Here is a 13289-nt window from a genome sequence, read left to right as displayed (position 1 = left end):
GGAAGGTTCAGGCTGGACATTAAGAAAAGTCTCTTCACTCAGAGGGTGGTTGGCCACTGGAAAAGACTCCTCAGGGAATTGGTCACAGCACCAAGCCTGCCAGAATTCAAGGAGCATCTGGACAATGCTCTCAGTCACATGGTTTAGCTTTAGGCAGTCCTGTGAGGAACAGATAGTTGGACTGTATCCTTATGGGTCCCTTCCAACTTGAGATACTCTGACTCTGTGACTCCTGGGTTGTCCTCAACCTTTCAAGTAGACAGCAACAACACAAAGTGAGCAGAAAAGCCTAAAATGGCAGCCTGGGACTGCATATGTCTGCCCCCTGCAAGGAGCCTTGGAATCCTTTGAAAGGAGGTAGGATAAGCTGGCATGAAATGGCGTATTCAGAGCCAGTTCAGAGGAGAGAAGCCGCTGCCTTGGACTCAAAACCAGCAAACAGGTGCTGTGCTGTGCAGTGCCTGCCTACCTGCCTGCCTCTGCTGTCTGTCTCCTCTCACCGCGTCTGCTTTCTGTGTCAGGTCTCTTGCAGTTTTATTCCTGTCAATTGGCCAATGTATCTGTTGAAGAGCCAGCTGGAGTCCGCTCTCCCCCATGTTTCATCAACAAAATTGCCAGCTTGTTCTGATTCAGTATCTTTATTGTTGTTGATGAGGCTAAATGAATCAGAAAGAACACAGCTATGTATACAAAATACAAATTCAGAAACCTCATCCTGATGCGAGGAAATTTTATTAGTGGTTCAAGTGGAGAAGTCTGCTGTGGAAACAGATGGACAGCACACACAGACCTCCTGAGAGGCCATTTCCCCCGACCCTACATGTTTTATTGGGTTTGCGTGGTACCTCCTAATGACACCAAATCTTCCAGCAGGAAAACAGAGTTTCAGATCTGATTAAACCCAGGTTAATTTACTGTGGGATTATGACTCTTCCTTCTTCAGATTCTAAATGCAAAACCTTTTAATGAGTCTTAAAAATGTATCTCTAGATAAAATTCAGAATCCATGCTGGAGAACCTGAAACAAAATCCTCCCAGCTATTGAAAATACAGAGGTTTCAATTAATCCCATCCTGCTTGTATAATTTTTTCCCCTTTTCATATATTCTTTGTTAGTTTTTCATGGGGGGAAAAAAAAACATCTTTTCCTGAGAGGATTTTTACTAACTAAATCCAAGTTTCCTTAAATGCCTTATTAAACCCACCACCTATGGCTGCTGGCACTGCATGACAGAAAAAGCTGTTGTAGTTTCAGCGTGGCATGTGGGAACCACAGACTGCCAGGCACTGGTTTTAACACTTCGGGTGTAAGCTTGCATCTCCTCTCTAACTTATGCTAACTCACTTTAAGGGTGCTAAATTTTGTGTTTCAAAATGCATTAGCTCTTTGTCAAAGGGCACTTCATTACTTCTGGTGCGCTTACATTTGGAAAATGTTTGGCAGTGACTGCTCTTGATGCTTCAATTCAGTAAATTTACAGGAAATATTTTAATATGGTTATGAGAAAAGCAAATCGGCAATCTCAGATTCCGTTATTCCAGAAAAGACCTCCAAGGTCATTGAGTCCAACCTATGTTAACCAGGCCGTGGCATTGAGTGCCTCTTCCAGGCTTCTTTTAAACAGCAGCAGGGACGGTGATGCCACCACCCTCCTGGGCAGCCCATTCCAGTGTCTAATCACCCTTTCTGTGAAGACATTTCTCCTCATGTCCGATCAAAGCCAGCGGGTACAAGCCTGCATGGTGCCACTACTGGCTGTGGTCACTCTCTGGGCACCCCAGAATGAGAGTCTCAAACTCTCACCCCAGAGGGGGTTTGGGTTGGACATGAAGAGGAATTTCTTCAGGGAAAGGGTGATCAGACATTGGAACGGGCTGCCCAGGGAGGTGTTTAAGGAAACACCGGCCGTGGCACTCGGTGCTCTGCTGTGGTGGACACCAGATGTTGGGTCCAAGGTTGGGCTCGATGAGCTCAGAGGTCTTCCCCAAGCTATTTGATTCTGTGATTCCGAGGCGCACAGGCCGAGGCGGGCGGGTGGCTGAGTTACCGTGCGGCTGAGAACACGAGCAGAACGTTAATTTCGGGGCGGCCCTCACGCGCCCCCCGGGCCGCGCCGCCCGCGGCCGCCACCGCCTCAGGGCGCGAGCCCCGCCCGCCCTCAGCGCCCGCCCCGCCCCGCGGCACGTGACCCCCGGGGGGAGGCGGGCGGGGGGCGCGCGCTCTGCACCTGTCAGTCAGCGCGTCACTTCCGCCCGTCGCCGCCGCTGCCGTCGGGGACCCCCCGCTCGCGGCTCGGAGCTCGGAGCGGCTGTGAGGGCACGGACGGCGCCGGGTCCGGCAGCGCGGCGGCCGCGGCACACGGCGCGGGCAGCGGCCGGCAGAGGAGGGCTTCAAGGAGAGCGGAGCGGCGAGGAGAGGCCCGCGCCGGCCCCCGGGGTAGGAAGAGGCGGAGGAACCTGCTGGTGGTGCTGAGGACGGCGGGGAGGGCGAGTCACCCGGCAACGGTGAGGGGCGCGGGGCGCATGCGCGGGGGGTCGCCGCTCGGTGCTCGGTGTCACGTCAGGCTTCAGGAACCTTCTGGCACCGGCGCCGAGCGGGGCGCGGGAACTTCCTCCTGCCGGGTCACTGCAGCCGCTCGCAGGCAGCTGTCAAGAGGCAGGAGCGTCCCCCTGGCTAGTGGCGGTGGGACCTCGCAGGCAGCGCTGACAGCCCGGCTCCTGCAGGAGTTGTGTGCCCGGGCTGTTCCTGCTCCCACAGAGCCTGGTGCCCTCTGCCAGGGGCTTGGCGCGGTGACAGCATCAGCCTCGCAGCTCCCTGACAGCGGGGTTGGTCGCAGGAGTTGAAGGAAGGGCGGTCACTAAATGGCCCGTGGTCCCGAAGGTAGCGCTGGCATTAGGAACGCTGGGTCATGGGCTTAACCACCAGCCTGTGGGCACATGGATCTTCCGAGGGTGCGTTCCATTGTTCGTGGGCGCTCCGTAGGGATTTGGGTACTTGAGTGGAAGCGTTTCTTGCTTTCAAAAAGTTGCTTTAACGTGAGATATCCCAGTGTTAGGGTGCTCCTTCAAGGTTTGGAAAAAGCCAACAAAACCCAACAATAAAAATCCTGCCGTCGCATACTGCAACGCCAGCTTTTAATGCACAACTCTCTTATTCTCAAGTTCCTTGGTCTGGTTGCATTTTAAGAAATTTTTACAAAATTTCTTATTGCTGCCAGGCTCAAGATGGGGAAAAGAGGTGACAGATGAAGAGAGTAAATACCACGTAAAACTCTTGCTGGTTAAAAAAAAAAGAAGAAAGTGAATATAAAAAAACGTACATAGTTATTTTTGGGGTTTTTTTGGCATGTGTTCCTGCATGTCCTCAGGGATGGAATTGTTAGTTTGTGAATTTAGAGCAAATTGTTAAACTGGATTAGCATTTAGGTTGGAAGTTTTTCTGTCTTCCATGCAGTTTAATCTGCAGTATAAAAAGAATAGAAAGCTGATTTGTTGGCCTGTATTATAAACAGTTTAGCTGTTTCATTTGTTGGTTTTTTTTACTGCTCATTACTAGTGAATTGCTTCATGTGTTCTTTGTTGCATAGACTTGAAGATGTTTAGAATCGCTTTTAATCTTGGTCTGTATTTTATACATTGTTTGGCTCCATAGGGATTCTTTCCTTGTCTGACTATGTAACAATAAGGAATTAAATACCTCAGTGTTTTGAAAGCTTCAAACTGGAAATTTACTGTATTGTTTTAGAAAAATCAATCAAGTAGAGTCCCGTGGTTACATTTAAGGAAGCTGACTCGGACAAGCTGCTGGTAACTTTTAATGCTTGCAGATTGTGACATGAACAACACATCAAAACATCAGAGTTTGGCAAATGATAGTTTTTATCTGCTCTGTTAGTTTGGGCACTTAGTTTTTGTGTTACTTGGAACACTGGAGGATCTTCTCACAGCTCATTAAAAGGCTTTAATTTAACATTTGTCATGTGTGGCTCATACCCTGAGAACCTGTGCTAGCAGTGAAGCATTGCTTTCTAGTGTACATATGGCATGTTTGCAAAAGCAGGTGAGGCTGAAGAAATCCTCTCTGCTTTTGGAACAGACATCAGATAGTTCTGTGGGTCCCTGCTTGCTGTTTGGGAAGGCTTTATGGGGTGGGGTTTTTTCTTTTTCTAATACTCAGCCTTTTGATTTCTGGTCAAGTGTTACAGCTGAGCAGTTGGGCAGTGCTGCCCCTTTCCAGGGCTCATTGGAAAGTGAGTAAAACCTGCCAAATCTGAGGGTTTTTTTTTTTTTTTTTTTTTTTTTGGTGTGGTGATTCTTTTTTTTTTCCCATCCCCCACAAAAGAAGCTGCAGCTACATGGAAGAGGAAGTGATGTCGGTAAGAGAATGCTTCAAGTTGTCTTCTAATTCAGTGCATAGCACTAGGTTAATTTTACTGCCATATTAGCACACAAAAATCTAGGGGCCATTTAGGTAGGAGTGAATTAACTCTATGCAGGGCAGTTCGTCATTTGTGTCTGTAAGGATGAAGGATGGGAAACTTTTTAAACTTTTTTCCTTGCATTGCAGGCCTAGTTGAATATTTATTGATAATTTCAGATGTGAACAATGTTACTTAAGAACTGAAGAGTAACAGTTTATCCAGGACATACGAGGAGGAGATACAGAAGTAAAAGAATATTAAATCTTCTGTGTAGGGCTACAGAAGCAATCGGTACTTGTCATGCAGTTTGTAAAGTGATGGCTCTATCAGTTTTTCAGCTGAGGGGCTCTTTGTCTCTTGTCAAAATTGGATTCAGGCAGAGAATACAAGAATTTTACATTGCTCCCTGGCCAGTAAGTATAATTGAGCAATTCGGTCTCAATGACTATTTTTTTCTGTAAGGTGAGAGATTTTACCTGCAAAAATTTTGTTTGAGAATGACTAGCTGTCTCAAGGCTTTGGTAAATTCAGATTTGTCTTCTCAGTTCCTGCTGGGTTGATAGCCAGCTGTTGAGATTTGAGGAAGTTCAGTCAGTTCAGGTGAATTCTATGGATTATTGCACCCCCTGAAATATGATGTATTCGTAACTTCGTCTTCTACCAGGCTTTTTTTTTTTCTGTAGAGCTGTTTTGAAGTCTTAAAAACATAGTTTAGAAGGTCAAAACCTGTTATGTTTGCAACATATGGGTGGAGTCATTCACTGCAAGAAATGGGTAATATTTTGCCGACCCATATTCTGATTAGTGAAAATAGTTCTATTATGATAGAAACAAACAGTTCTACTCTTGTGGTCTTTTCCCTGTAAATGTGTGAAATCCTGTATATTTGTCTTTAAAAAAAAGAAAAATATGTCAAATGAGCTTAAAATAGAGATAGGGCTTTATGTTTGTGTTCAAACAGCTTGTAACAAAGACTGGGGTTGCAGAGGCTTTTTCTTATGAGAGGTTTAAATGGTTTTTATTTTCTTCGCTGTTTGGACATTTCTAAGGACATTTGGGTGGGGCATCTGCTGGATCTGAGCCCTGTATCTGGTGGGAACCCTGCACTGATTGTCCAGGATCCAGTCTCTCTGGCAGCTCTCCTCATGTGTCTCTTCTGTTCAGTGCTCCCTGCAGTGTGCTAGGATTAAAATTTGTGCTCAGCTGTGTAGGATAATAATACATGGACAAAACTGAAAAGGTGAGAGTTGGAATCTTATGAATGTGGTTCTTTCTCCTTTTATACCCTTTTTAAAGTCTGTATATTTGAAAGGCTTACTCCCCTTTTTGCTGAACTTTACATTTAATGAACTCTTTTGTTGTCTTGGCACTCTAGAAATGTAACCAGGTTGGTTAATTTTAGTCTGTAATGTAACTCTTAGCCTTATGATTTCTGGTGGCGTCTTCAAATTTTGTCATAATCAAGTTTTAACGGGAGACCTCAGTACCAGGTTTTTTTTTTTTTTGTCTTTTCTTTTTCTTTCCCCGTCTCTTGAAATTCAGAGAATCATTGCTGCAGCATTGAACTCTTCATTGAAATGTTTTCCTCCTGCAGTGGGATTGCTGAGCCTGTCCTTTATTTTTGTGGCACATGCTCAAGGTTCTGGCAGAGGCAGTGTTTGATAGTGGAGGGGCTGTGTAACCATTTTGTAATCTGCTGAGTTCCAGTGTGTATTTCTGCTTACCTGCTTGAGGGGGGAGGAACAAACTGATGATAAATGTATGTAATAGGATAACTTATGTATAATGAATTAAGTGCATTATATATTTATAGTTTGCTTTTTTGGTGTCTCTGAGATAGCTTGACTTCTGTTCCAAAGTCTGTTTTAACAGCAGTGACAATTGTTAAACTGCTTTGGTTTTATAACATGAAGCTTGCAAGTTGCATGGTTTTGCTGATAATTTCTTCCTATCTGTTACTTTACTGTACCTTTATAATGCCATTGCACCGAAGTTCTGCATTATCTGATGCAGGGGCAGTGAGATGTGTGTGGTTGGTGGAGTAGAGCTTTGCACTGGGGGGTGGCGAGTAGGATGAATATAATTAGCTGTTACACAAGATACAAAAGCCTTTTTATTTATTAACTACTGTTGTTAAGAGTGTGATGGGATCTGTGTGAGCAGGAAGTTTCTTTAGAATTCTGCACATGTGCATTGGCAGCAGCAGATGAGAGCAAATCTGGCAGAGTGTGGTGGTGGGTGTGAGGCACTGAGCAAACATCTACTTTTTCTGGTATCACTGATGGTTTTATTTTCTTGCTACAATGTAACTGGAGAATTAGAAGTTACTGTAATACTGTTTAAAAGTATTTGGATTTTATCTAGTAAGTAAATATAAAACATTATTTTTGCATATCAAAACCAGCTAACATTTCGGTCATCTCTCAACTTGTTCTTTGAAAGTGTAGAATTTTTCTTTTGAATGTTGCTTGAATCAGTCACTGAATTTGAGGTTTTTCTGATCGGTAGGATCTGTCTCTTGTGAAGGTCTGTGAACGATGGGCTTTATCACAGACAGTGTGATCAGGTTCTGTCAACTGAAATTGTAGACTAAACTTTAATGACTGGAAAAGAAATACTAATCAGTATTTATGGTTTCTTGGCTTGTAGATTTAAAAAAAAAACCCACAACATACAAAATTCTATTAGTTTTAGTTCTATCTCTTGCAGAGGAGCTTTCGTGAGGTGTTTTGTTTCTTTCTTGCATGGAAAGGCTATAAAAGCTTAATTTAAATTGTTCTAATTTGTAGATTAGAAGACTTGTTGCCACATTCCCAGGAAACAAAAATTGCATTAGAATTACATTCCACTAAATCTTATGTTGTGTTTTTTGTGCTTCTGCTTGCTTTGTCAGTATAACTAGTATTTTGTCAGTTGAATGGGCTTTTTTTAGGCTATCTCCAGAAGTGCTGGGAAAAAAAAAAATCTGCTTAATAGAGTTGAGGTTTAATGTGTATGTGAGTGCACTTGTGAAGGCACACACAGGCATACAGTTCATTAATTAAAGAACTGGTGTTGATGCTTCTGCTGACTCCTTTTGTGATTGTGTGCAAAACTGCAGCTAGCTGGTTTCCTTCTGATTCCTACTAACCAGAAAGCACCAGGGCAGTGAAGAGTTAGGAAGCATAATGAGAAACGAAGGGAGCAGGAAAGTCACATCAGCTTGAGAAGATATTTATTCTAACATGGATTCCTTCAACACTGCAAGTTAAATTTTGTAGTTATACCTAATTTCAAACAGTATGTCCTAACGGGGATGGGGGTTGTGCTCTTAAGAAAACCAGCTTATTAAATTTAAAACAATAACTGAGCCCAGTTGTCTGATTTGCCAGTCTAGACTTGTGATTAAAATACCTCTTGATAGCTGATTTCACCGAGTCAAAAAGAGGAAATATTCCTTTAAGAGTCTATTTTAAGCTAATCTTGCTGGTTTAAAAACTTTTATTTAAAATAATTACTGTTTTGACTACTCAAATGTATTAATGAGTACTTAAATGTGATTATTCTTTTTATATGGAGGCTGTTCTGTGTCTGGTCAAGCACTGGCACATCTCTGCATGTCTTTCATTGTACTCTTGAGACAAATTTGTCCTTTTCTGTGTCCTGGGTTTGTGGCAGAGTTCTGTTTGTGGGATTTATTTCAGTTTGTCTTTTGTATAAACTTACTGCAAGCCATGTCCCCTCCCCAGCCTGGGTGTCTTTTCAATTTTGACTGGATTATTTCAAACAAGCAAAATACTCTGTTTTTACTTGTTAGCTGAACAAAAACTGAAAATCAGATGAGTAAAAGCTCTTTTGCCCAAAAGCAGTTCATCCATTGGGAATGCTCACAGTAATTTGAGTGTACAAATGGTATAAAAATCAGTCAGTGTTAATTGTTACCGTTCTGACATAACATTACAAAACACCAGTTTCCTTTTAACTCAACGAAACTTAAGAGTAAGATCGAGGGTGCTGGTTGCCATTTTTGGAAACATAAATGAATGCAGTTCAGCAGTTGCTGGATGGCTCTGTGTGTTCTGCCGTGAGCTGGGACACAAAAGTTTCCCAGGGAATCTTTCTTGCTCCTGCTCACGCCCGGCAGCTGGCTCTGGTGATGTCATGAAGAGAGTTCCTGTGATTCCAGCTTGGAATCTGTGGCTTAAGTTTTGACCATAATTTAGAGACTCTTCTTAGAAAAGATGTTTAAACTTCAATAATTTCAAAGTTAGGCAAAATATCAGTTAATTATTTGGATTTAAGAGTATGTTTGCTGTGGGCATGCAGGGTGCCATCACAGGTTTTATCTAGCTGTAAGTCATGTAAGTAATGTAATACACTGTTTTTCTTGGTCAAATATAGAGTAAGAAATCAAAAACTTTGAGACTCTAATGTGTTTTGTGGAATTTTATTTGTAAATTATTGTTCCAGACAAAGAACATTGATCCTCTGTGTACTGGAGGATGTGTGTGTGATCTGTTAGGACCCAGTTTGCAGTCATGTGATGGTTCACAGGGTCACAGCACTGCAGGCTGAAACAGCCAAAAAACTTGGTTGTGTTTCCTGAGAAGCAGGGACAGGCCATTTTTTTTTTCCCCTGTCTAAAACTTAGTTTTTACTTTTATGTGTTAAAAACTACTGACTGGTGAGGTTTGCTAATGCCATGAAATAATATATTAAAAATATATATTAAAAAACAGCAGTCAGTGTGAGCTTTGGGTTTGGCTTCAGAGACAATACAAATTTCTTGCTGCATAAAACAAGCAAATAAAAGAACTGCTTAAATAGTTGAGTCTTGTGGCAGACATTCTACAAAGCAGAATTAATGTTTTCATTCCTATGGCAGGGTTTCAGTTTACAGCTTTTCTTTGTTTATTTTTACTTGTTGTTTCTTTCCTTTGTTTTAAGGAAAGGTGGTGGAACCCTGAGGACTTTAATTTAAAATGATGCCTGTATATTATTTGTACTTCAGTCATTAATGTAAAAGCTGAACTAAACGTAAGTCTAAATTTTCCTGTGTATTCCTCAAATATTTAACAGCCATGTATTCTGTGGGGTTTTTAGTGGCATTTCATGTGTGGGTGTAACTTCTTGAGTTGCCAAGATAAGGGAATGCTATTATGATGGCAAAATGAAGCTCATGATGCTGTTTTCCCAGCATACTCTATGAGGAACTTGCCTTAATAAAAAAAGCAAAGCAAATTTTTTTAAATAACGTGCGAGAGCACTAAAATCCACAATACAGAGCAGAGCTCTCTGTTCTACCTTCATTTAAGGTGCTTGGGTTCAACATGTTGCAAGGGACATAGTAAGTTTTTTCAGTCTCTTCTAAAATTGTGGTGTAATATGTGGTTTAATGAGGTGTATTTTTAGTTTCCTTCGTTTATGTTTTGGAGAGCGTGAATGTAGCTTAAGGTTGTTTTAAAAGGTAGTACCAAGGAGGGAAGTAGTTTGAAAAAAAATGCAACCAGAATGTTTATAATTAAACTCAAGCTAGGTACTTTTGTGTGTTGTTTTTTTTTTTAAGTTGCTTTTTTTTTCTTTCCTGATAGAACTTGTAAAGCATTTAAGTTGTGAAATTGTAAGGAGGAAGCATGTGCTGAAAAGGATCAGGATAATATGGGCAAAAGTAGAAAGAATTGACTGAGTGGGTTAGCTCCTGTTTCCTAAGTTGTTTGATTGAGGCAAAAAAAAAGTATTAAAAACTTCACAGCATTGCTTAGTATGTAAAAGACTTGGGAAATAGTCCTGAAGGTTACATGTCCTGTCCTAATTTTTCTATGTGTCTTTATGAAGTGCTGTGCTTCCTGAGTCGGGGGAGGACAAGTGGGAAAGCTTCTGATCCATATAAAAAGATAAAATCTTTAATCGTTAACAGTTTTTTACAATGTTGGAAATAACTGGAAATAAAACTTGCTGGAAATGGAATAACTTTCAGAGTTTCTAGCTCTTTCTAGATTTGGTAAATGTAAAGTGTATCACAGCCTTTGAAGATACCAAAGCCTGAACTAAAAGGGAAAAGACTGAAACGCTCTGAAAACAGATTGTTGCCTATAATGATATATTGAAATGTGTGTACAGGTGTGATTGTCTGAGAGGGTGAAAATGAGGCTTTCACTAATTTTTGCAGGTGATAATAAGCCATATAAAGCTTTCTTCAAAGTGTAAACCTGGGTTGTAAATCCGGTTTTGCTCTAACAATGAGACAACCAGGCTGTTTCAACTTCGTTGTTACGTTGCCAAGCCAGTTAAAGTAGAAGTCTGTATTTTTTTTCTTTTTTTCATGCCTCCTGAATGAAATTAATATTCAGGCAGCCTGTTCATCTGCTGCACCTGGCAAAAGTGGCTGAGCTTTCATGTCGGTGAACTGAGCACAAAGTTACCTCTGCTGAGAAAGCTGGGCTGCAGGATTGTTCATTTGGTGCAGAATTATAAAGAAGTGGTCACTTCTAATTCGGTCTTTTTATTAGGTGATGTTTGTTTTGAAGGTTGTTTCTTGGTTTCAGCAAGTCACCCTGAAGCATTCTGGTAGATCCATCAAAGGTTTTCTCCCAGCTGCCCTTAACCCCACAGCTGGCCAGTGTGAGGTTTTCTGGTTCATTGTGGACTTTGACAGAACCTGAGAAAATAGATTGTGTGCACCTTCATATTTTAAAATGTGCTTGATATATTTGGATTGATTGAAATCTACTTACATGCAAAGATTATGTTGACTTTCACTTAGAATACCAAAACAATAAGAAAAATGGCTGTACAAGGCCTCCATAATTTATAGGGGGCTCATGAATTGCAACTGCTTCACTGTTGGAATCTGGTAGGAACTTTTAGTAACCAAGAATTTGCAATAACAGATTTGAATATAATGGGGTGAAAAAAAAAACCCCGAAGAATATATATTCTATATATTCTATATATTCTATATATTCTATAATATATAGGATATAACCCTTCATTTTCTGTTGTCAGCTCACCTAGAGTCCTAATCTCAGACCAGGATTCACTTGTGTGAGATGTAACAGGTTTAAAACCTGTGTGTAATACAAGGCAATAGACAGGGACAATTTAAACACTTTTAAGCCTGAAATTTTTTTTCCCTAAGCCTCAATTCAAGAAAATGCTGAGGAGGTGGAAGCAGTCTTATATAGAGCTTATGTCCAGGTCCCTTAGCACATGGATGCTGTTTGGGGAGGGTTGGAGCAGGACAGCTGCTTTATTCAAACTACCGAGAGTACTCTGGGCTCCTGTTGTGATAGGCTAATGAATGTTCTGGCATTTTGGTACTGAAACCAGAGGGCTTGGCTGTCAGGAATTTGCAAGCGAAGATAAAGTTTATTTGTCCTGATGTGGGACAGAAGCAGGAGCTGGTGTGGGAACAAAGGGAGGGAAGGTACTTGTCTCCAGTCTGTCATATCAATCTCCAGTTAGGAAACAAAAGGTTTCAGTGAATGTACTTTGAAGCTGGGGAAAGTCTCTTTATTGTCTAGTTTTGGTGATGAGTGTTGTGGTTATGTGGATGTCACAAGCTTGTTTTGCCCAGTCACAGTTGCTTGAGTTTATTTAGAGCAGGTAATGGGGAAGATCAAGGGGCTGAGGTGACCCTTGGACTGATTCTGGGCATTACATTGGCTCCACTGTGCCATGAAACTGCAATTTAAATTTTCAATACCACAGAAAATCATAAAGGGAATTTACTGTGGTTTGTAGCTATTTTGAGAGCTGAGAACATGAAAAATGTCCAGATAGTCTGGATTCTAAATAAAAGGTGGTGAAAATGTGTGTGGTTCTGTGGAATCTGACTTGCTTCCTGTATCCAGACCTGATGATCACTTGGACTTTGAACTGGCAGTTAGGGCACGTAGTCAACTTTCTAGAAAAGATGATCAGTACCACCAAATACTGGTTGACTCTAAATGTTCCTTAGTTAGGATTTTGGTCTTACTGTTTAAAGGTGTTGTATTAGACCAGTGCCTGACATCCTTCTGAAAATTTCATAGCCATTAAATATTTTAGTATGGTAGGTAGTTTAAAACACTCTGTGTAACCTACTTAGCCCTCCTTGATTCTTTGGAAGAGGATTGAATGAGTCTGCAAATTATTTCAGAATTGTTAAGACTTAGATGTCCCATGCTAACTTTCACTTCAGATGTGGTTAACTTACAAGTGAAAAGAGGGATTTGCTGTTTTGGGAGCTCTCTCATAAGCTGTGCTAATGTGGTCTTTATGCTTTCTTGTTCAGAACAAGAAACTGATGATTTGACAAGAATTCCTCTAACGTGATGTTTGGATTCCTAACTGAGTTTAAAACTGTTGAAAACTATGACCTGATAATATTTTCCTTATTTTCAGATTAACTGCTGAAGTACTGATCGAGTTCTGCTATTCTTCAATGAGGAACTACAGGCTGATCTTTTGCCATAATCTTAAACAGCCATAAATGACAAAAGAATGCTTGGTCAGTGAGGGCAGCTGGCGCAAAAAGCGTTTTTCAAACTTGGCTGTTTAAGTACTCTGAGGTGGGTTTCTTAACTTGTTTTGCTGGGGGGGAAAAAAAAAGAAAAGCAAGTGTGGATTTCTGAATGTCTAATCTATTAAAATTTACCTCTTAGTAAACAGAATTTTAGTTGGGTTGGAGTGCTTTGACTAACAGCCTGTATTTTTCATGTTCTGTGTGCCAGCTTCTGTGAGAGTGACTGCTTGCATTTAAGCAAATATGTTTTCTTTTCTTTTTATTATTTATTTTGAAAGGACAATTTTTTCTTTGCTCGAAGAAATATTTTGGTTTTTACAGGATAACAGCTTGACTGACTTACACTGCCCTTTGTTATCTATCTATATCCTTTATCAAGCAAA

The 13289-nt window shown here is 41.2% G+C and overlaps 1 protein-coding gene across 5 annotated transcripts in view; it reads left to right on the top strand.

The window, feature by feature from the left end:
• The first annotated feature begins 2319 nt into the window (after positions 1–2319).
• Positions 2320–13289, top strand: part of FAM13B (family with sequence similarity 13 member B) — a 45260-nt gene continuing 34290 nt past the window's right edge. For 2 of the 5 annotated variants that reach the window (XM_033072911.2, XM_033072913.2), the window contains exons 1-2: positions 2356–2505; positions 12786–12952. The gene's annotated coding sequence lies outside the window, so the exon portion shown is untranslated. Of the gene's footprint in view, positions 2506–12785; positions 12953–13289 lie in introns of all 5 variants that reach the window. The other 3 variants (XM_033072909.1, XM_033072912.2, XM_033072910.1) reach the window with 3 other exon arrangements.

The sequence above is a fragment of the Catharus ustulatus genome, chromosome 15 (assembly GCF_009819885.2).
Source record: "Catharus ustulatus isolate bCatUst1 chromosome 15, bCatUst1.pri.v2, whole genome shotgun sequence".
NCBI lineage: Eukaryota > Metazoa > Chordata > Aves > Passeriformes > Turdidae > Catharus > Catharus ustulatus.
Note: the sequence above shows the minus strand (reverse complement) of the source record. Positions and strands in the feature narration are given on the sequence as shown.